Source organism: Emydura macquarii, unplaced genomic scaffold (assembly GCF_026122565.2).
Source record: "Emydura macquarii macquarii isolate MOO-44397 ecotype Brisbane River unplaced genomic scaffold, CSIRO-AGI_Emac_v2 contig_1253, whole genome shotgun sequence".
NCBI classification, from domain to species: Eukaryota; Metazoa; Chordata; order Testudines; family Chelidae; genus Emydura; species Emydura macquarii.
This window is the reverse complement of record NW_027131390.1, coordinates 20,692,839-20,713,583: the sequence shown is the minus strand read 5'-3', so window position 1 is coordinate 20,713,583 and position 20,745 is coordinate 20,692,839.

Below are 20,745 nucleotides of genomic sequence, written 5' to 3'. Positions count from 1 at the left end.
GCCTTATCTGCAGCTGCTCCTTTAATCTACCCCAGTGAGTTTAAGGATCCCTGGCAAAAACAAATGGGAGGCACATTCCTTCTTGGAAGGGTATGCAAAGCCCTCTTCTTAGCTCCCTGTCACAGCCATTGAACTGATGTGTGGCTTCCTGCATTATGCCGTTGACAACTGTTTGGTTTCTATGTCCACTTTGCTTCTTCCCTGCTGCTTGTTTACTTGAGTTTACACATGCTGAGCTGCTTACCAGCAATCTGCCTGTGAGCAAAAAGGTGCCTCAGACTCCACCCCCTTCCTGCCTGCCTCCCATCCTGGCCTATGACTTGACATTACTTGTGTGCTACTGTCATGTTAAACAAATGCCTTAGATGCTTTTATAGCTAACAATAGCCTCTGCTGTGATGACAGCCAGTGCAACATTGCTGGGACTGTCAGTCCTCATGAATCAGGGAATTAATTGATCAACAGGAAGAGACAGGAAGAAATATCTTTTCTGCCACTTACTCTGGAATAGTATTGTAGGATGAGGGGATGGATCTGTGGGTGCTAAGACCTCCTCTAAAGTTTCTGACCACTATTAGAGATAGTGTAATGGACTAAATGGCTCATAGTTCTGTTCCAGTAGGACAGTCTGCACATCCTTTAGGAGGGTTGGAGCAAGTGTAAGGCTCTGATTCCATTTAAACAGTATTGCAGTTGAGGGGGACGATCTCTGCTTGATGTGCCAGGAAGTATTTCTGGCCACTCCCTGAGAAATCAACCTCTTACGGCTTGTTCACACTTACCCGGAAATTCAGCGGCAGTCAACAGGAGTTACGCAAACCATGCAGAGTAGTTTGCGTAACCTCCGTCGACTGCTTCTGCGTGCTGTTCACATTGCGTTGAGCCGACGGGAACAGCGTTCTCATCAGCTCAGCGTTACGCTAGTTGAGGGGGTGGACTTATTCAGTCGACTCCCTCATCGATTGAGCGGGTCTCACTGACCGCTCAATCAATCATGAAAGATCGATCTGGTGGTGGCGACGAATTTGCCACTGCCAGTGTAAACATAGCCTTATTGTTTAATGGCTCGCAGGGTCTGACCGTGCCTCCTCGGTAACTACTGGAGAAGCAGAGAAACTTTGTATCAACAAGTGACGTAGAGGGTTTGTGCACCATGGGAAATAAATAGAAGGGAATGGTCCCAAGAGGCACCTGGAGAAAAGTAACCCCTGCACGGAGGCTACTTTGCACCAGCAGGTGCATGGAGGCTGCAGAGGGGCCATGCAGCCCACAATTTTAATTCCCCTGAGTGAAGAGCATCAGTTCTGTGCTGCCCCTGCAGAAGCCATGGTGCAGAGAATGGGGCATGAGCAGGGCAGAGGAAGACATTGAAGCAGGTCTGAGACAGACCCAGAGCAGGCATGGCTGGAGTGAACCTGTGCTCTGATTGTCTGTGAATGCCACAAGTTCAGGCAGCCCCAGTCCCTTAGCTATGTTTTGGCCCCCAAAAGCAGCAAGCAGCTTCCTTTTTGACCCTGCACCATTGCTTCCCGCTATGCAGTGGGCATGTGATTTCCTGGAGGGAGAAGCCATCCGGAACAGGACATTTTCCCTTGAAAATCGGAAGTGTTGGGAGGGGGGGGGGATTGTGTCTCCAGCTAATAAGGGAACTTCTCCTTTCTTTGCACTGGTCACTCACCTGATGATCTGACTAATCCAGCCAGCTCCAGAATCTGAGCCAAAACAGAGAAAAACCACAGCTTCCTCTATGAAACTACACTCTGTATAAGAAGCAAATACTTGGCAGTGGCTGTTAAAGTGTCATGAGCCAAATTCCACCTTTTCTTGCATGTGGGGAACCCCATGGACTTGATATCCATGCCAAGAGTGGGGTTCAGGGCAGGCTACATCCATGGGTCTGTCAGAAAACTGGGAGGGCAAGTGGGGTTGTGATGCAGATGTTTAGGCCAGTATTTTCAGAGGGGTTCACTAATTTGGGTTGCCTTGGCTTTTACATGTCCATCCAGATCCTGATTTTCACAGGTGTGAGAAGCCACAGATCTTGTTGGGAATTGAACGGAAAGATGCCCAGAGCCAGCAGGATTTGTCCCACCAAAATGAAGGGTTAATTCTCTTCCTTCAGAGTTGGTCAAAGATGGAGAGATTAACCTTGCTTCCTCCCAGGTGCTGGAAGAAACTGAGGGATCAGCTCCTAAAAAACTTCAGAAGAAGAGATGGACAAAGACTAGTAAGAATAAAGACTGAGGTAAACTAATGGAAAAGAGGATGTGAGGGATTTAAAATGGACACTGGGATGTGTCTTCAGGTGGTGTCCAAAGCTCCATTGATGTGGCTGGAGCCAGGCCCATTTACAGAAGCTGAGGATCTGAGCCAATGACTTTGTGTACCAGAGACAGACAGGGTTTAGGGATAAATTAATTCTCAATTACACTATGGATTATCGGAGGGGGGAAGTCAGACAATTTGAACAATGGGCCTTGTGCTCCTTTCAAACTGAATGCACAACTAAAATAATTATTAAGATGAGAGTAATGTCTATGAATCAACTTTAGGGACTGGAAAGAGAACACAGGAGGGTCAGAATGACTACGACCATGTTTGCTCACAGGTGCACATTGAAGATTTATTCTGTATATGATCAGAATCACGCTATTCACTTAGAAAGTCAAAACCATTTATTTGTAGATAGCATTCTTCATACAAAGCCCAGCATCTCCAAAACATTTTACAAGAAGTGGTTGTAATCTAAATTAAAAAGGAAAGTTTAGGATGAAATTATATATATATATATATATATATATGTATATATATATGTATGTGTAATATATACACTGAATTGCACATTTGGCTGCTGATACTACTTCAGTAACAGTGAGAGGGGTTGTCTTCTAATAAATCCTTTACGCTGGCAAAGTAACAGTGGCCTGAATTTTTCAGAAGTGACTACTGATTTTGGGTTCTGGCTCAGTTATCCAGCTTGAGAAACCTAAAGGAACCTGGTTTTTTAAATATGATGAGCACCCCAACATCTGAAAATCAGACCTCTTTATGATGTCTCACCCCAAATCATGTCACATTTGAAAATGTAGGCCAGTGTGTAGATCTTCATCATCTGAACTGTCTTAATATTGCTTCTTCAATACAATATCAGAGGTATAGCAAATACAATAGGCAACATTGCTAGGAGATCTTACTGCGAGTAATTGGCAGAAGAGAAGGAGATTTCTCCTAAACATGAGATTTACTTTACCAGGACTTTCAAGAAAAGTGATGAAAGCTCCATCACTTGAGTCATTTAAAATTGGACTAAACAAACTACAGGAAAATTCACTCTTGGGAATAATCTTATATTGACTGGTGGAGAAGAAGGGAAATGAAATAATGGCCCTATAAGGCTATTTCCTCTCCATCTTCTATGATTATACAAAAATATTTCAACATGTCTGATGAAGAAATCCTCTGTTCTTGGCAATGCTGTTATCAGTGGGATCACAGCTGCCTTAATCTTTAGCTTAGATGAATATACTAAACTACTGTCATGCAACTTAACTTATCACCTACTAGTTGCCATCATCACTTCAGATACTAGCATTGTCTTTGGCTACAGACTGAAGAAATAATTTTTCTGCTTGTGTAACTCAGTGGAATTGTGCCAGCAAAGAATTTGGCCCTATTTCTGTGGAAACACACCATTAAAAATGAGTGTTCAAACAGATGCTTCTGAATTTGGGGCACTAAGGAAAGAGGCAAAGCACAGTATGCAGTTATTAGCTAGCTCTTTGTATTTTCAGTGGAGGAAAAATATTAAACAAAACACTCCAGTCCAAGTCAGACGAAATAAAATCGATCTTCTCTGGCGCTGATTCTGTGTTGCTAAGCAAATGCCTCACTTGGGGTATTTGACAAACTGACACTCTACCACACTGAGTGTCAAACTCAGCTTGTCAAATACACGGAGTGCAGCACTGCGGGACTTAGGCGTACCACCTGTGAAACCATCAGTGACGTGACATCCTAGATGGGAAAAAAAAGAAAGGTTGAGTTTCTGTCAACTACAGGTTAGGAAAATCCCTCTCTTTAATTGGTGGGGAGAGGAACCAAATAAGCAGGTGTTGACTCCTGCTGAGTTAACATCAGATATATAGATCTGTGAACTGAAGCTGGATATGACAAGCTGTGATCGATACCAAGAGATTTGCCCTGCTAGTCTACAGGGCTTGAAATATTTACACAAGGGCCATCTGCACACTCAGACGTGGAGTTTGGATGTATCGTCAGGAAGGCTGATGTCTTTCTGCATACACAAGGGCCTTTTAAAAAAGGCCTGGAGGATATACCCTAGGGAGCATTTCTGCACTGGATGAGGTCACAGGCAAGATGCTCTAATAGAGCATTTGTATTTTTCATTTCTGTCATTATAAGTTTAGATAAACAGGCCAAGGTTTTCCAATTTAGGCTCCTTAATTAGAACCCCTACTGTAATTTTACATTCCATGATTACCCAGTTACCTGTGACCCCAAATCAGCAAGGTTAAGTACCTGCCCAACTTTAAGCATGTAGGTCATCCTATTGTAGTCAATGGTTCACATTCTTAAGTATGTTGCTGAATTGGACTCTATGGCCCTGGTTCATAATGGAAGTTAGGAGCCTAAATACCTTTGTGGATCTGGGCCTATGTGTCTAAAACAGGTGTTAGGGATGAAATCCTAGCCTCACTGAAGTCAATGGCAAAATTCCCATTAACATCAATGGAACCAGGATTTCACCCTAGATGTTTAATGGCCGAGATCACTGAGCACCCAGATTTGGAACTGGCCACCTGAATTTGAAAATGGGACCTTGAGACCTATGGGAGATGAAAGGTATGATTCTGCTCCCTTTGAAATCAAGGGAGGTTTGCCATTGACTCCAATATTAGCAGGATGAGATCCTAAAGCAGGCTCGAAATTCAATGTCAAATGTGTTCACTGTTGTAAAAAACCCCAACAGAATAAACCAGCTAAAATACTTTGGCAGTTCAGCAACCTTCTTGCCTTACAAAAATATCACTCCAGTAGTGATTCCATGCACTCCATTTTCCTATGCTGGACTGCACAGTTTGGCGGTAATGTTATAAGCATTCTAATTTTATATTGCTGCACAGCCAAGGGATCTCAGAAAGAAACAATGAATTTCTTCAAGAACTATAGGAACTTTCTCTTTCATTGTCAAAATTAACCCTTTTGTTCCCTTTACCTCCTGCTCTGTGATGAAGGTCCCGCTCCCTGCCCCATGAACAAACATCGCTTTCTACCCATCTATGCCAGCACAACCCACCCCTCATATTCTAATGTACTTCCCCACCAAAATCCTTTCCCCTTTGTCCTCCCCATTCCTCTGCACACAAACATGCAGATGCTGTTTCCTTGCCTCAATCGTTTTAGAAACAATCTAATCAATAGTTTGCTTTTTAAAACGTCATAGCACCAAGCTTTGCTAAATTTTGCTGACAGATTCATGTATGTGCTTGAGGGAAGATTGCAGCTCAGCATATGGGTTGCTTCTTGAAACTATGATCCAGTGGAAATCTATAGGAAAATCTATCACAACCCCTGGAAAAAACGTATTCTGTGTCACACCATTTCAGTGCTGTTCACATGCTCTGTGGTATAGGCCTAGGCACAGCCTATTTTTAAAAATGATACATTTAGCTGCTGTCAGAGTCCCCTTCTTTTCGTTTCACATGACCAGTGGCACTGAGTTTCTGAGAAAGTAAGCAGGCTATTTTTGATACCACAATGAGAAACTCAACTGAAAACCTTTAAAGGAGATGAAAGCAGGATAAAGCTGAGTTACTTGGTCAATGAAATAGAGTGGGTGATCTAATAGGTCTAAATTCCAATTTTTAATTTCTGGGATTTGATGATATGATGATGAGTTTAGTATCCAGTCTGTTATTACACACACACACACACACTCCCTCCAAAGGGGTGGGTCTTTTTCTATAGGTAAAATAAAAAAAATTTAGTCAATATTGAACCGGAGTTTTGGCTTTGGGTTTGATGTTTGCTATCTCTAATTCTTCTCTGAGCAAGTAAGAGCCAACAGCAAAGAAAAGCTTCCACTTCAAGGATGAGATCCTCCCCCCCGTGCAGATTAAGCATAAGATCTATGCAACTCTGAAATTCCACTTAAACACTCAAATTAGGGTTTAAATGGGACTTGAGTGATGTATAGTCCTTGTGCTTGCCTTCTGCATAAGGGAGTATTTCACCCTAAATAACTGAAAGGGCTACATTGCTGACACAGGGTTTTGTCAATATTAGTAAACTTGCGCCCGTGTAACTGAACCAATTTAAAATCAATCCAGTAAATTATGGCATTAAGCTAAACTCGTGTAGGCACCATTTTAACTAATCTAAGGTCACGGCTTCACTGACGGCAGCAAAGTCGCTGCCGTCAGATCAATTTCTCTGGATCGACTTAGCGGTCAGTGAAGACCCGCTCAGTCGATCCAGAAATCAATGTATTAAGACCACCTTCTCAAGTGGCGTAGCGCTGCGTCGACAGGAACACAGTTCCCGTCAGCACAGTGCAGGGAAGATGGCGCGTAGAAGAGAAGCAAAGAAGTCGACAGGAGTTACGCAAGTGTTTTGCGTAGCTCGTGTAACTCCGGTTGACTGCTGCCGAATCTCGGAGGTAAGTGTAGACCAGCCGTAAATGGCCTACATCTAGTGCCGTGTTGCACTATACTGATTTTAAAATGACTTAGTCACAGCACTGCAATGCAGCCAGGGCCACAGATTAAATCTTGCAAAGCTGATGTATCCGAGTGATTATAGCAGGGGACCAGGCCACAGGTTCTTGGCCCTTCTTCCTAGATCTGTCATTGGGTATATTTAGGCATGTCACTCGTTCTTCTTGATTTTATTCACCTATAAAATCAGGGTAACAATAGTTACCTTGCTCACAGGGAAGTGGTGATATCTGGAGATCCAGCTTTACATGCAAATTATGTATTATTACTAATTAGACATTGTGCAATCCTTGCCACCATTCTCTCTGTACAAATGGGGAAAGAAGAATGAACTCTACATTAAACAACTTTGAAGTGGTCCAAACATCTAAAGTTTGCTTTAAGAAGTCTCTTTCCAGTAAAGTTTCATGTTGAGGTTGCATCAAAAGTGTAAATCAGCATAGCCCTATTGACTTCAGTGCAGTTATCCTGATTTATGCCAGATGAGGATTTGGCCCTGAATTTCAAGAAGGCTGTTTTAATAAATGAGCACCACTGCTTCTGCTATTCTATCTTAGAATCCTCTCCCCTTTGTGGCTTTCACAGGGGAAAAACAAAGCTGCTTAAAAGGCCGCTGTCAGCAACAGATAAGAGGGGTGTCACAGCGTGAAGATAATTCTTTCGGTACATAGGAGAGGAACTCACTCCCTGTATTGATAGTATCTTGATTGGATGGACTCCAGTATTGACAAGAATTCTGGTTTCAAGTTGGGGAATGGGTATCTCCAAGGAAAAGCTTGGTGTTAATCACTATTACGTATGCAGAAAAACAGAAGCACAAGCATTCTTCATGCAGTCCCTTGTGAATGCTACAAAAGGCCAATGCTTTAAAAATCCTGCTGTGAGCATATCAGCCACATGCTGTGTTCTCTCATGGGAGTTTTACAGGGCTCTCTTCCTATTCGTTGTGCAATCAGTGATGGAAGGAAAATAACAAAGCAGGATGCATTTGACCTAAAACCAATGAAAGGGCCTGCATTTGCAGAACCCCCTGCCAGCTGTGACCTGTAGACTTGAGTCTCCTCTCACCTACACAAGTGTAAATCAGGAGTAACTCCATTGAAATCAACAGACTTACACTGGTTTGAAACTGGAGTGAGGTCAGAAACAGGCTTCATCAGTGTTCCCCCTGCTCTAGCTGGAAACTTAAAACCCTAATATCACTGGCCAAATCCTGAGGCTCTCACTTAATCGAAACTCCTATTGAATCCCTATTCTATTCTACTAAAGATCTGTACCCGTCATTATGCTTGATGCCAATGGGAAGTTCACCTGAATAAAGCGCGCAGGGTATGATTCAAGTTATTCCATTACAAGCACCAGGCATGCTCCAGAAGAAATCAGAGCTAGAGATGAAAGAGTTTACAGTGAAGCAGTCATGCCAGGCTGTATCCAAGTCCATTTTGCCATAGCACATCCGTGGATTTGGATTAGACAGCTAATAAGTTTCAGACAGAGCAACAGCCTGAGTATCCTGCCCAGTACATCAATAACTCCTGCTCTCTGGCTGACAAGTGGCATTGCTGCTCGCTTAGATCATGCAGGACAGCAAATGCTCTACTTGCTAATGAGACTCTCAGGGCTGGTCATGCTATGAGCTGCCTTCCACGGGTGCTGAACCCAAGTAGAAGAGAGTTCTTTCAACAGGAAATAAAACCCTCGATTCCTTGGAAAAACTGAGCAACAGCAGGGCAGGGCTTTGCCAAAAGCCACGCGACAGCTTTCGTTGTGCGCTGGCTCCTGGCCTTTTCACAGCACAGTGAGGTTTTTGGTTGCACATGGGGCCCTGCTGCAGATAAAATCATCTCACCCAGCGCTAGAATTAATCGGAACTCTCCTGTTAACTTGCCACGGGCTGCGTAGTGGCTTTAACCCGCCCCGGGTGGTAGGGGACAGTGTGGAGCTGTAGCAGAGTACTGGCTCCGGGAGCACAACTGAGGCAGCCACCTGGAACCGGGCACACACTGCAGCAACATGGGGGCCACCTCTGTGGGCTGGTGCGGGAGTGTCGGGGGGGGGGAGGAAAAGGTTATGGTCTTGTCTCACTCTCACCCTCTCTGAGGAACCAGCACTGCCAACAGCGCTAAACGAAAGCAGTTCTTGTGTGCAGAGAAAAAGGCCCAAGCCAAAGTCCATTCAACTCAATGGAAATATTCCCTTTCATGTCAGGGGACTTTGGATCAGGCCCAGCCTCTGCACAATGGTGCATGAGGGAGTAGAGGCTCCTCGCACCAATTCCTCCTGGACAGGGGCCAGGTGCAAGGGAGTCCTAAGTGTTTCAGTTAGAGATGGGCTCATGCTGTGACACATGGCTCCAGAACCAGAGCACCAGCACCCCGAAGGTCAGGGTTGCCTGGGTCAGTTTATCACCAGGGCTGGCGAGCAGCCTCCCATGTGCCCTCTAATCCCCCAGGGAACTGGGCTCAAACTGCTCTCTTGATTTTGAGCCTGGGCTCAAGTGATCACAACCCCATACTCCCTGCTGGGAAATGTATAAAAACAGTGAAATGTTCTCCCAAGCACCTTCTCCCCAGGTTGTGTCATCCCAGTGAACCACCCCTGGTCAGGGTGATTTGTCCTTCCTTATGTCAGCTGTATAGATTAGACAGACGGAGACATGGACATTGTCTTATTCCCTGCCAGAACTGCCACTCATCCTCACTCGGTCCAATGTCTAAATGTCCCTTCTCTGTACTTTCCCCACGCCTGCCTTTGCTCCTTCTGTCACATGGTTCTCTACACCTGCAATCCCATCTGGATCCCTTCCTCCACCTTCTTCTCAAACCCCCACTTCTCCAAAGAGGCTTATAAACCAGAGTCCCATAAACAATAATTAAACCCCTCTGAGGTACATGGATTTGTCTCCCAAGCAGCTATACGATCACAAGCCTTTCATTTCCTTCTCTCCCTCCCGGCGTTAACATCTTCTCCTGTTGTCTGCACCTTATCTTAGATTGCAAGCTCTTTGCAGTGGGGATGTGTCCCGTCCCTGTACAGCACTGTGCACATATGGGGTGCCATGTAATAGATGAGAATAATGCACCGTTCACACCTACGTTGCTGTTTTATATAAAGTAATAGAGCCAAATTCTGATATCCCTTCTCAACCTGAGGAGCACCTAACTCCACAGGTGGTCTCATCGACTTCAATGGGACAATTCATGGAGTAGTGTGTTATTCAGCCTGAGTAAGGGTCTCAACATCTGGCCCAGAGGTTAATGATTTTTATGAAGTACCCAGTATCAAAGTGTTCTTCTCTCACCCTGCAGAATTATAAAAATAAAAAACCCTGTATAATATTTATTTGGTAATTGGACTATGAGCCAGTGTACAATGCATAGCATTAAACTAAGATTCAGGGATGGATCTGAACCAATAATCCAGGTACAGAGACCCCCTGAACTTGGGAATCTTCAAAAGCTGGATCCAGACTATACAGCGGGGCCCCCTCTCATTGTGACTGACATGAAAGCACACAGAAAGGATGAAGCTATAAGCAAAGGGGGACCTTTTGATAGCTGATCAATACATGGATAACCTCAGGGTCTGACAAATCAGGGGAGCGCTTATAGCTGTGGAAATGGCTTGAGAGACGGCAAATCAAAAGTGTGGCAATTTACACATGATCATTTATGCTTCTAGGCAAAGCAATATAGAAGTGCTTGATACAATACTAATTACTGTTAGCATAGCATGTCTCTGAATCCTCCTGAAAATCCCGCTTTGAAACTCACCTTCGAGCACCGGCCTCTACCCTGCCTCTTTTGCGCGCCGGTTGGACTCTGCTCTCTCAGACCGTTTGCTTTAATAACTTCTAAGAAAGGAGAAAAGAAAAAGGGAGGGGAAACTCTAATAGCTAAAACTGACATACACAGAACTTGAGAAAAGTGGGGCATGCGCACTCACTTTGCTTAATCTCCACTGGCGTGAACCTCCTTCTTCCCAGATCCCCTCCCCCGATTCATTGCTAGTTATTGCCCTGGCTCTTCTACATCTCATTTGGCTTGAAATCTCCCCAAAGCCAACAACATGTTGTTTATTTCTTTGTAAAGCACCAGGCATGCCGTAGGAGCTGTACACATAGTCATTAATAAATCATCATAATCAACAATTAATTATGGTTCCAAGTGCAGAGAGCTCCCAGGCAAAATCAGCTGCATTTTCTTCCCTGGCAGAATGCATGAGGAGAAAAGACTAATGAAGAAGCCGACCCCTTACCCATGTACTTAACATATACTGACCAGCAGCATGGTTTTTCTCCTGGAGGGAGAGACCTCATCAACTGCCTCATAAAAAATACCTGCCCCAGAGAAGGCCTGAATATTGGATATGATTCTGGTTATTGGGAGCTGAGCTAAGAAATTATCTAGATCAGATTGTAAACATAGGGGACAGAAACCAAGAAAGGAAAGGAAAGGAAAGGAAAGGGGGGGGGAAGGTATTAGGAAGGGCTGCCCAGGCAGAGAGCTGAAAGAAATTTGGGTTGTGCACTGGGACCACACCCCAAAGTCTCCTAAAAGAGACCCCCAAAAGAAACTTTAGAGAGGAGAATGGCCAGAGGTGGTTTGTTGTGGCCTTCTCAAAATGAATGCCTGTTCTCCCAAGCTGTGCCCACCTCAAAGTCGAGGTAGCAGGACCTTTGGAGGAGTGAGACCCATGTCCCTCTTGAAAATCCATCCCTTCTCCCCTCTGCCATCCATTTGAACAGCATACAAGAGAGTAAAGCCGAGCAGAAGTGCCGGCGGGTGCAAATTATGCCTGTACCTGTGTTCTCGCAGGGCAAGAAGTGATGTGGTGCGGCGCTGGGTCAGGCCTGCTGGGGGAACCCAGGGAGCAGAGCAGAAGCAGAGCAGTAGGGCTCGGCCCAGGAAGGCAGCTCGTTTTTGAAGGGGCCTCTCGTCCTTCAAGAGGAAGCTGAAAATGGGGAAGATAAGGCTGAGGTTAGATAACAGGAAATGTCTGGATGGGAGTGACAACATGTCAGAGTTGTGAAATGCAGCAGCAGCAGCAGCTCCTGGCTTTGTCCCTCTCACAGGGTGCAAAGCTCACAAACTGCTGCTAAAGCAAAGCTGGAGGGGGTCTGTGCAAACTGTCCAGATGCACTTGCAGACTGAGAATACCATGCAGATTAGAACAGGCCCCCAGGCCTCAGCAGAACGGGTAACCAGGCCACATTTCTTGTCTTTGAGCTCACCACACCTTGGGGGGAGCCTGTTCACTGCTAGCTTACAAAGGACCCTGAGGAGTTAGCCCAGCAGCCTCTTGCTTTTAAAAAGGGAAATTCACTTCAATTGTTTAAATAGCCAGATTGGTTTGGGTTTCCCAGAAGCCCACTTATTTAATCCTGACACTGCTGCTGGCTACACCATCACGAAGCTGGCAATGTGCATTCAGGGTGTGGAAGATGAGTGGCGCTCTGGGGAACACACTATGGAAGGGAAGTAGATGAAGGAGACTGTCAGAGATCTGTAGTTCAGCCCAAGAGAGAGATTATCTCACGAGATCAGCTGTTCCTGAGAGATTTTTTACATCTTTGGCCACTTATGGACACCCCTTTTCCTCCTCCTCCTCCCAAAAGAAGGTCCCAAGCCAGAACCAAAAGAGATTGGACTGATTTGGAGACAAAGAACTGAATCTTGTCCCTAAACGAATCATGTGGCTTTGGATTTCAGATTCTAGTTTGGACCATCTCTCTTGTGACTGAAATATACAACCTGTCAGATCTCCATTGATTTCCACAGGATAGTTATGGAAAAGTAACATTTGTTTCTAATAGTCACTGCATATAGTGCAGACTGCACTGCTTGTTCTCTTTGTTTGTCTGTCTGCCCATCTGCCTATTCACCCATCAAATTTCTAAGGCCCATCTTCATGGGATCTAAGCATTCTAGACACACCAGCACAGAAAACGTCAATGGTTTGTTTAACATTAGCCTTTTCTGCACTGGAGAACTTTCACAAACCCTTCTCATCATGATGAACACCAGGCCAGTTCCTTGGGTGTTAGCAACACTGGGAGCCCTAGTGGAGCCAGTTTGTCAGCTCCAGCTGTCGTTCTCATCAGACCCTGGTGGGATTAAATCTAATCAATGCAATGTTGAACACAGCTGCCAGAAAGCATGCCACACTAAGGTTCCCAACATAGCTAGAATCACGGAAGCTGAACCTGTGTTACTAACACCAGGAATTTTTTTTGAAAACTCTTAGTGCAGACAGCATTGTGTGCAGCATCTATCTATTGAGTCAGTGCTCATTTGAAAAATGTCACTGCATGTTTGGTTAGCTCCTGGCTTGTATCTCATCAGTTACCAGGCTTGGTATACAGAAGGCCTTTTGATCACTCTCATGGGATCGGTTCTCTCTTTGTTGCCACTCAAAAGCTGCCTTCCCTTCCCATTTGCCAGTTTCCCATTGCTATCTGTAGCCAAACCACATGGAGAGTTCTGCAGTGTTTGCCTGCTGGGACCTAAACGAAGCCAGCAGCTTTCAGTTGCTTTATCAACACACAGTGGGAGGCAGCCACCGGTTTCACTGTATTGTAACTGTTATCCAAGACTCTGATCCTGCAAACACATGCACATAGGCAACCATGCACACTTTGAACTCAATGGGATTACTCATGTGTGTAAAGTCACTCATGCTTGCAGGATCTGGGTCCAGGTCCTCAGCTAAGAACAAGCCCTGACCCTTGTGTCTGAGGGCGTATAAGAGAATGAGGGATACGACTAGCATGCTGAGTTCCTCTTTCATCGCTAGCATTTTAAAATATATACTAATAAAGAGGAATGGAAAGATTTGGGTGGTTTTTTCTTTAAAAAAAAATTGGAGGGAGTGGAATCAGGGAGATAATGTTTGTACAATTTGTTCTGAATATTTTTTTCCTACCCCCCCCTCCCCCTCTTGACCATGCAAACACCAAGAAGCCCTTGAAATCAGTGGAAACTTCTGTAAATTCCTTTAACTTTCAGGTCAAATTATTGACTTTTCATAGGTGAGAGAGGACGTATTTTATTTTTATCCCTTTCTGGGCATGCAACACAAAGAGCAGTGCAGAATAACAGAGTTTGGTCCGTACAATAAACCATGCGCTTATTGTGACAACAACCAGTACGGGGATGAAAAACCAAGGGACAGCCAGAGGCAGAACTCCAAATCTTAACACCCCAGACTTTGAAGATGCTAGAAATCCATCCCAAAACTCAGCTGCCTAATCCACAGTCCAGGTCCACCTCTTAGAAAACTGTTTAGAATTAGTTTTTCAATCTGGTGCAGTTTCATCATGCTTCTCTTTTCAAGTGAATGCAATGGCAGATCTGATAGGTGCTCACCAGTTTCCTATGCTGTTTGTGTCGCAAGTTGCAATGTTGTAGATAAAACATGATGGTCCTGAATCTGATCTGATTCACACAACTTTTACACCTGTGTGACTCCAACACTTTAGTGGAGTCAGTGCTGGTTTATAGCTGTGAGGATGAGAGCAGAATCAGGCCATTGAACAAACAGAAAAATCAACCCAGAGCTTCATAAAAGATCTCAGAGATGTAAATATGCTAAAACATTTTCATCAAGAACCCACAACTTCATGTCCATGCATTGCTCCCCAAATTAAACTGCTATAAGTAAAGGTGTGAAATGGAGTTATAGCAAGTAACGTTCAGAGCAGAGTTTGAACTTGCACACACAGCAAACACCCTGGACCGTATAAAGATGAAGGCCGATGCTCTATGGCTGTTATGCAGACTAGGTGATCATAATGGTCTCTTCTGGTTTTTACCTCTAAAATGAAGCTGTGAACATTTTCAAACCTGGATGCCTAAAGTTAGGCTGTGAAATCCATCAGCAGACACCCAAGTAAAAGCAAGCTGATGTCAAAAAGCATGAAGCATCTACAGCTCCCATGGTCTTTGACGGGAGTTTTGGATACTCAGGCCCAGATTCTCAAAGGGATTTAGGCTCCTAACTTCCCATGGAAATTGGAAATTTTCAGAATCAGGGCACATATTTTAGTGCCTAAATACGGGTTTAGCCATATAGACTTGAAAATGTTGGCCAAAATAGATTTCATCCTTCAGCCTGCAGTTGTTAGAGAACTTTTTGCCTAAGTCGATTTTGAAAATGACATACTCACTTAAGCTTTGGAATATTTTACCTTTTATGCAGAAAACTATTCACCAATCTTTTTATTAGATTTGAAACATTATACTGACATGTCTAGTATATTTCATGCTCCCTTGGTGTCACAGCCTGCAAGTCTGACCTTACCCATCCTAAATAAAGATAGTGGTTAATATGGATAAAAAGAATTAAATGACTAGCATGTGAAACATAAGGGGCCAGGCTCTACATGGTAATTCAGCCAGTTTTCACTAAGCTGGTGGCACGAAGGGGCTGGAAAGCACCCAGATCTGCCCTCTGAGAATTCCCCCCAGAGCAGGCAGAGTCATTCCTACACCACACACTTGCTGTGGCCACTACTGTAGGCATGGCTGGAGTACGATAGTGCTCCAAGTGTCCTCAGCTAGCAAACAGCTCCATAGGGAACGTCTACACTGCAATTAAACACCTGTGGGTTGGCCCAACTCAGCTGATTGGGGCTCACGGGACTTGGGTTGGAGAACTATAAAATTGCAGTGTAGATGGCCGGGCTCAGGCTGGAGTCTGGGTTCTGGGACCCTCTCCCTGTGCAGGGTCCCACAACCTGAGCCTGAAGATTTACACTGGATTTTTATAGCCCCGTATAGCCTGAGCTCTGTGTGTCAGCTGACCCGAGCCAGCCACGCGTGTTTTATTGCAGTATAGACATACCTGTGGCGGCCACAGTTCATTAGCAATGGGTCTGAGTCTCAAAACTCTCTCAAGACCAGACACCCTGCTCTAAAACACACCCCGCTGCCTCTGAGCCATTAGGCCAGCTTTACCAAAAGAGGATGGGGATTTCACGGTGAAGCTGATTTCCCTTTCAGCTAGTCAGGTGTCACCATATTACCCCAATGCATGCAATAGCTTTGAAATTTCACTCGGCATTTCCTAATCAAGCCAGCCTTTCCAGAACATGTTTGCAGCATACAGCTCTGCGGCTTTCCCTAGGGTATATTAAAGGTCTTTACTAAGGATATGTCTGCAACCGAATTGGAAGGTGAAATTTCCAGCTGAAGGCGACCTTCTGAGAGAGCTAGCATGCTAAAATAGAAGTGGAGCTGGGGCAGCCTGAGCCATGGGAAGGGCTAGCTGCCCCGAGTACAATCCCATCCGAGACCCTAGGCACCCGCTGGGGCAGCCACTCGCATTGCCACAGTTAAATTACTTTTAGTGCACAAGCTTGTTCACAGAAAGTGCAGGCATGTCTCCTATGTGTCTTCTCCCAAGCCAGGGCCAGGGACTGGTTTGCTTTCATTTAGAGATGATCTAACTCATGACATCCATGTGGCCATAGTTTGTTCTCATTGACCCCCCTCCCACGCCACCTCCCTGATGTCAGTGGGATTGGACAAATGGAGGTAGAATTTGGTCCACTGGGCTAGATCCAGCTTCAGTGTAAAGGCAATGGCATTGCACTAGGGCTCAGTGAAGCTCATTGCATATAAAGCTCTAAGAGATGCTTTGAAAGGCAAAACTCTTCAAGTTTGTGAGCAAAATTAAAGCTATGTGCTGCCAGTTTAGGACCTGATCCAAACAGCTAGTGAGAGTGAATGGGCTTTTCCTTGACTTCTGTGCGCTTTGGATCGGGCCCTTACTGCAGTTCCAGCACAGTTCTGTAACCTGGCTGTGGCACAGACGCTGCCTTTTTTTAAACCATGCTAACACAGGATGAAAGTCCCAGGATTTGCAATTCACCCATTGCACTGTAATACCCCAGTGCTTTCTCTCAGGTTTCTCCTCTCAGCTGAAGAATCCTTCTTGGTCCATGGTTGACAAACTGCTATAATTATAATATTTTAATCATCTTGCTCTTTCCTTCCGACTTGTGGCATCTCCCCCAATCCCTGGTTTTTTTCCCCTGCATCCTGGACAGGCTTCTGATTAAAAGCTCACAAAAGTCAGTTACTACTGGAGCTTCTCACAAAGTAGCTGCTGCTTCTTTGTTCTACTGCTTGCTGACTTCAGCACAGGGACAGTCTGGAGTGGTTGGAGCTCTGTGGAGGGTAGCAGCAGGTTCTCAGGTGGAGACACACCCAAGAGGAGCACATCTCTGAACCATGACCCCTGGTGTTTTGTACAGCAGTATCCATTAGAACATTGGTAGTTACCACAGTATTACAGCTGCTGTATGCCCCTTACTGAGAGCAATATGTGCCTGGCCCCTTACTGAGAGCAATAAGTGCCTGGCCCTGTGGGGGCTGCACAAGAGGCAGAGATGGTGCAAGGAATCCTTTCCCTTGTGTCTCTGAGCAGGAGCTGGGCACAATCAGTCTGTGCACTTGAATGTAGAGCCACTGGCAGTGCTGGACTCCCAGAATGGGGAACAGAGTCAATGGACCATGAACCCTACAGCAGGCTGTTGATTAATGGCACAACAGAGGCACTTGAAACCCCAAAGATGCTGCAGAAAAATAGCAGCTGAGTATTTATAAGAAGTTAAGTGAATCATACATAATGGAGAGACTCTTCTGCGAAATGCTACATAACTCCAGTTTCTAACCTCAGCAGCAAGTCATTGAGTGACAGCCCATTCAACCAATGAGACACTAGATTAAAAGCACTGCATCTTCACCACAAGTCTGATTGATCAAGCACACCCTGGGGGCATGAAACGGTTTCTAGGACTTTCTGCAAGAAGCACTTTCAAAATTCACTCTTACTGGTTGACACGTATGCAGCTCACTAAACTGGGGTCGCTGGAGTTTGAATCTCTCATGAGCACCTTGTTGTTGCTCCCTTTTGCGTATACCACCCAGAAAAGAAACCCATCACTAGTGCCGCATAATTTTGTTTTAAATAGTGTGTTAGGGTTTTCATAGCTTTCCTGCCCTATTTTCAGCGGCAAGTGTTGGTGGTTGGGGTATAATAAATGGAGGATGTTGCTGCTCATGGGCGATTATGTGTTTGTCACATTTATTTTAAACTTCTGTCTTTGAAAAAAAAAAAACCAATACGAAAGAAACTGAGAGGCTGAAGCTGTTTTTCAGATGGACTGTGTCAGATAAGAAAACCCCACTAACTGTCACCGCCCTCATAGGGAGTTCCAAGTTCAGTCTAAAAGAGCTCTTGAGTGACCCATAACATCCTGTAAAATATACAGTCCAATTATTATTAGTAATAATTTTCCTGTACATTGGGGTTTATGAAAGGGACAGAAAAATAGCACCAGCCAACAGGCAAGTTTTGGATCAGGGTGGGTCTGTCTTATTTCATCTGAACTGGTTCATTCAGATCTACTTTAACCTGGGGGAAGCAATGGATCTTCTTTCTATTTCCCCAAACCTGTCAGCCTTGTTACAGCAGAGAGTGATTCTCTGTTCGTGTGCTCAGGTCTGTTACTTTCACTAGAAGTTCTGAAAACAAGCTTATGCTCCATTTTTGTACTAAGCCATATCTATCTAGCTATCTGTCTGTCTAGCACTGGCATGGCCCTCATCACTGCAATATTATATGGTTATATTCTGCCACCCTTATTCACGTACAGAACAGAACCTCTACTCTTTGGGTAGTCCCAGTATGTGGCTATGTAAGGAGTAGGGCACTGCTCCATGTTTGTAAGACAAGCAAAGCTAGCCCTTATTATAAGGGGCTATAGAGGTGTGTTTTATTCTAAATTATGTCAGTGGAGTTACTTTGGATTTACACCAGTGTAACCCAGAGCAGAATTTGGCCCCAGGAGACTATAAAAACAGCTTCAGATTGGAACCCATTCTTCAAACGGAGGGCGACACATCAGAATATGTTAAAATATATTTTTAATGAGAGGAATGCTTCTAAAACAGGATTGTGCTGATTTCCTACTAATTAGTAAGGCAGAAGTTTATTGTGCATCTGATGCCAATCTGTGCCTTTTTTTTTTAACACACTAAAGATGCCTTTCTGTGCGTAGTAGCTTGAATAACCATATATGAACCAAGTTTCTCCACTGTGAGTCCCTGAAGATGTTATCAAATTCACATTCTGAGTATGAAGGCTCGCTGATTAATACTGAGTGCAGCAAGCAAAAGGTTTAGGCCTGGCCCACACTCACTCCCTTCTGTGTAGATGGCCTGTGAAACACAATGGTCACATTCCCACCATTGTCTCAGGAGGTGTGTTCAGCAGTAGAGCTGGTTTTAGAGCTCTGGGAATCAAGCCCAGCGTGTTTGGTATATCTTGGTCTGGCTTGTTAAATGAGTTACACTGTATGTGTTTGTGCCCCTTTTTGCATTTGCTTTCCATGAACATTCAGGCAATTGAGTTTTACTGGCACAAATGTCTGCAGGAAGTGAATTGCAATGTCCTAGGCACGGGTGGAGCACATAAAATGATAATTAAATCATATATAGGAAAGATCTATTGTTTCAGTTAAAATAGTGCTACAGTTATATTGTCATTATAGTGTAGGTCTTGGGCTCACATCTCAGTTAAGATGATGCTTTCAGTGAGGTCAAATAGGTAAGGAATTAGCCTTTCATTTGTGTGAACCTAGGTTCAAATCCTGGCATTAATCATGATAAATGAAAATCAGTTAGTTCCCAAGTCTTGCCCATCATGGCAGAATTTGATATTTAACAACCCTCTGCTGAGGAGAAGCCCATGACTGGAAAATCGGGGTGCTACCAGTCACCATACAGGTGCATTGGTTGAGCCCCAGACTAAGACAGCAAGGTCAGGATGGAGGTGCATCAGCAGAGCTTTGACAAGGGAACTTGCACAGCACTGGCCTCCACTTTAATTGGCTCTGGCCAGACCTGTTAGCCCTTCAATTGATTCAGCACAAAATTCATTCCATGCATTTTTAGAAGGAAAAAGAAAGCGCTTTGCAGGACGGTGATACGCCCAGAGTAAAAGCTAGGCACTGCTGGTGATGCTCAAGCTTCAACATCACCAGAGACAACAGAGGGCCCTGTGATACCAAGAATCCCGTTAGGGAGAAAATTGTCCGTTTATCTATCCTTCAGTTGCACAGGCTGGGAAGCAGCCACCACAGCATAGCCATGATATTGATGTTTGCTTCTCTTGGCGGGTGTGCTGTGGGCTTCTGGGAGGAGGCAGTCATGCTGCTTATCTGGCACCATTTGTCTTGCACACAGAGGGCATTTCAACACTGTGGCCTCTGCTTGCAGAGTCATTGTCACAGGGAAGTGTGTGACCACCAGGCCCCAGCTCCCAGCTACTGCCCTGAGTTGCTCAAGAGTGACAGTTGGGTTTACATCAGCCATCATCCTCTGTGGCAATGAAGTGCTTCCCCAACAGCACAAGTCATCCTTCAGGTGCAGCACTAGCATAGCGACAGCATGGATTTCTATGGCTGTTTCTGAGCCCAGGGGGTGTCACGGTTCAAGACCTCCCAAGGAATTGATTCCATCACTTCAAATGTGGCTTCTGAATTTTTAGTTTTGAAGAGTCAAATGCCAAGCCCCAAAACTGCACACTAGGGATTTCTGTGGGGGGATTCTTCCTGCTGTGATCCTGCCAGGGTCACTTGCCCTGTTCTGCTCCTTCCTCTGGAGGCATCTGGCACTGGCCCCTGTTGAAAGACAGGAGACTGGGCTAGATGCACCTTTGGTCTGACTCAGTATAGCTATTCTTATGTTCTTATGCTCTATACCCACTATGGCAGCTATAGGGCAGCAGCAGCCCTTTTGACTGATGTGCCCCTCACTTCTACTTCATGGGAAGGAGTGCCAAGTGGATCCAAAACTAATTATCCCGCGGCTCTGGCTCTGCCCTGGCCCTGACACCTGTGCACACTGCTGCATAGGGATCCTGCAAAAAAATGGCACGATGCAGCCCCCCTGCAGGTCATCTCCAAATCCTGCTTTTTTGCAACAGAACCACCTTTGTT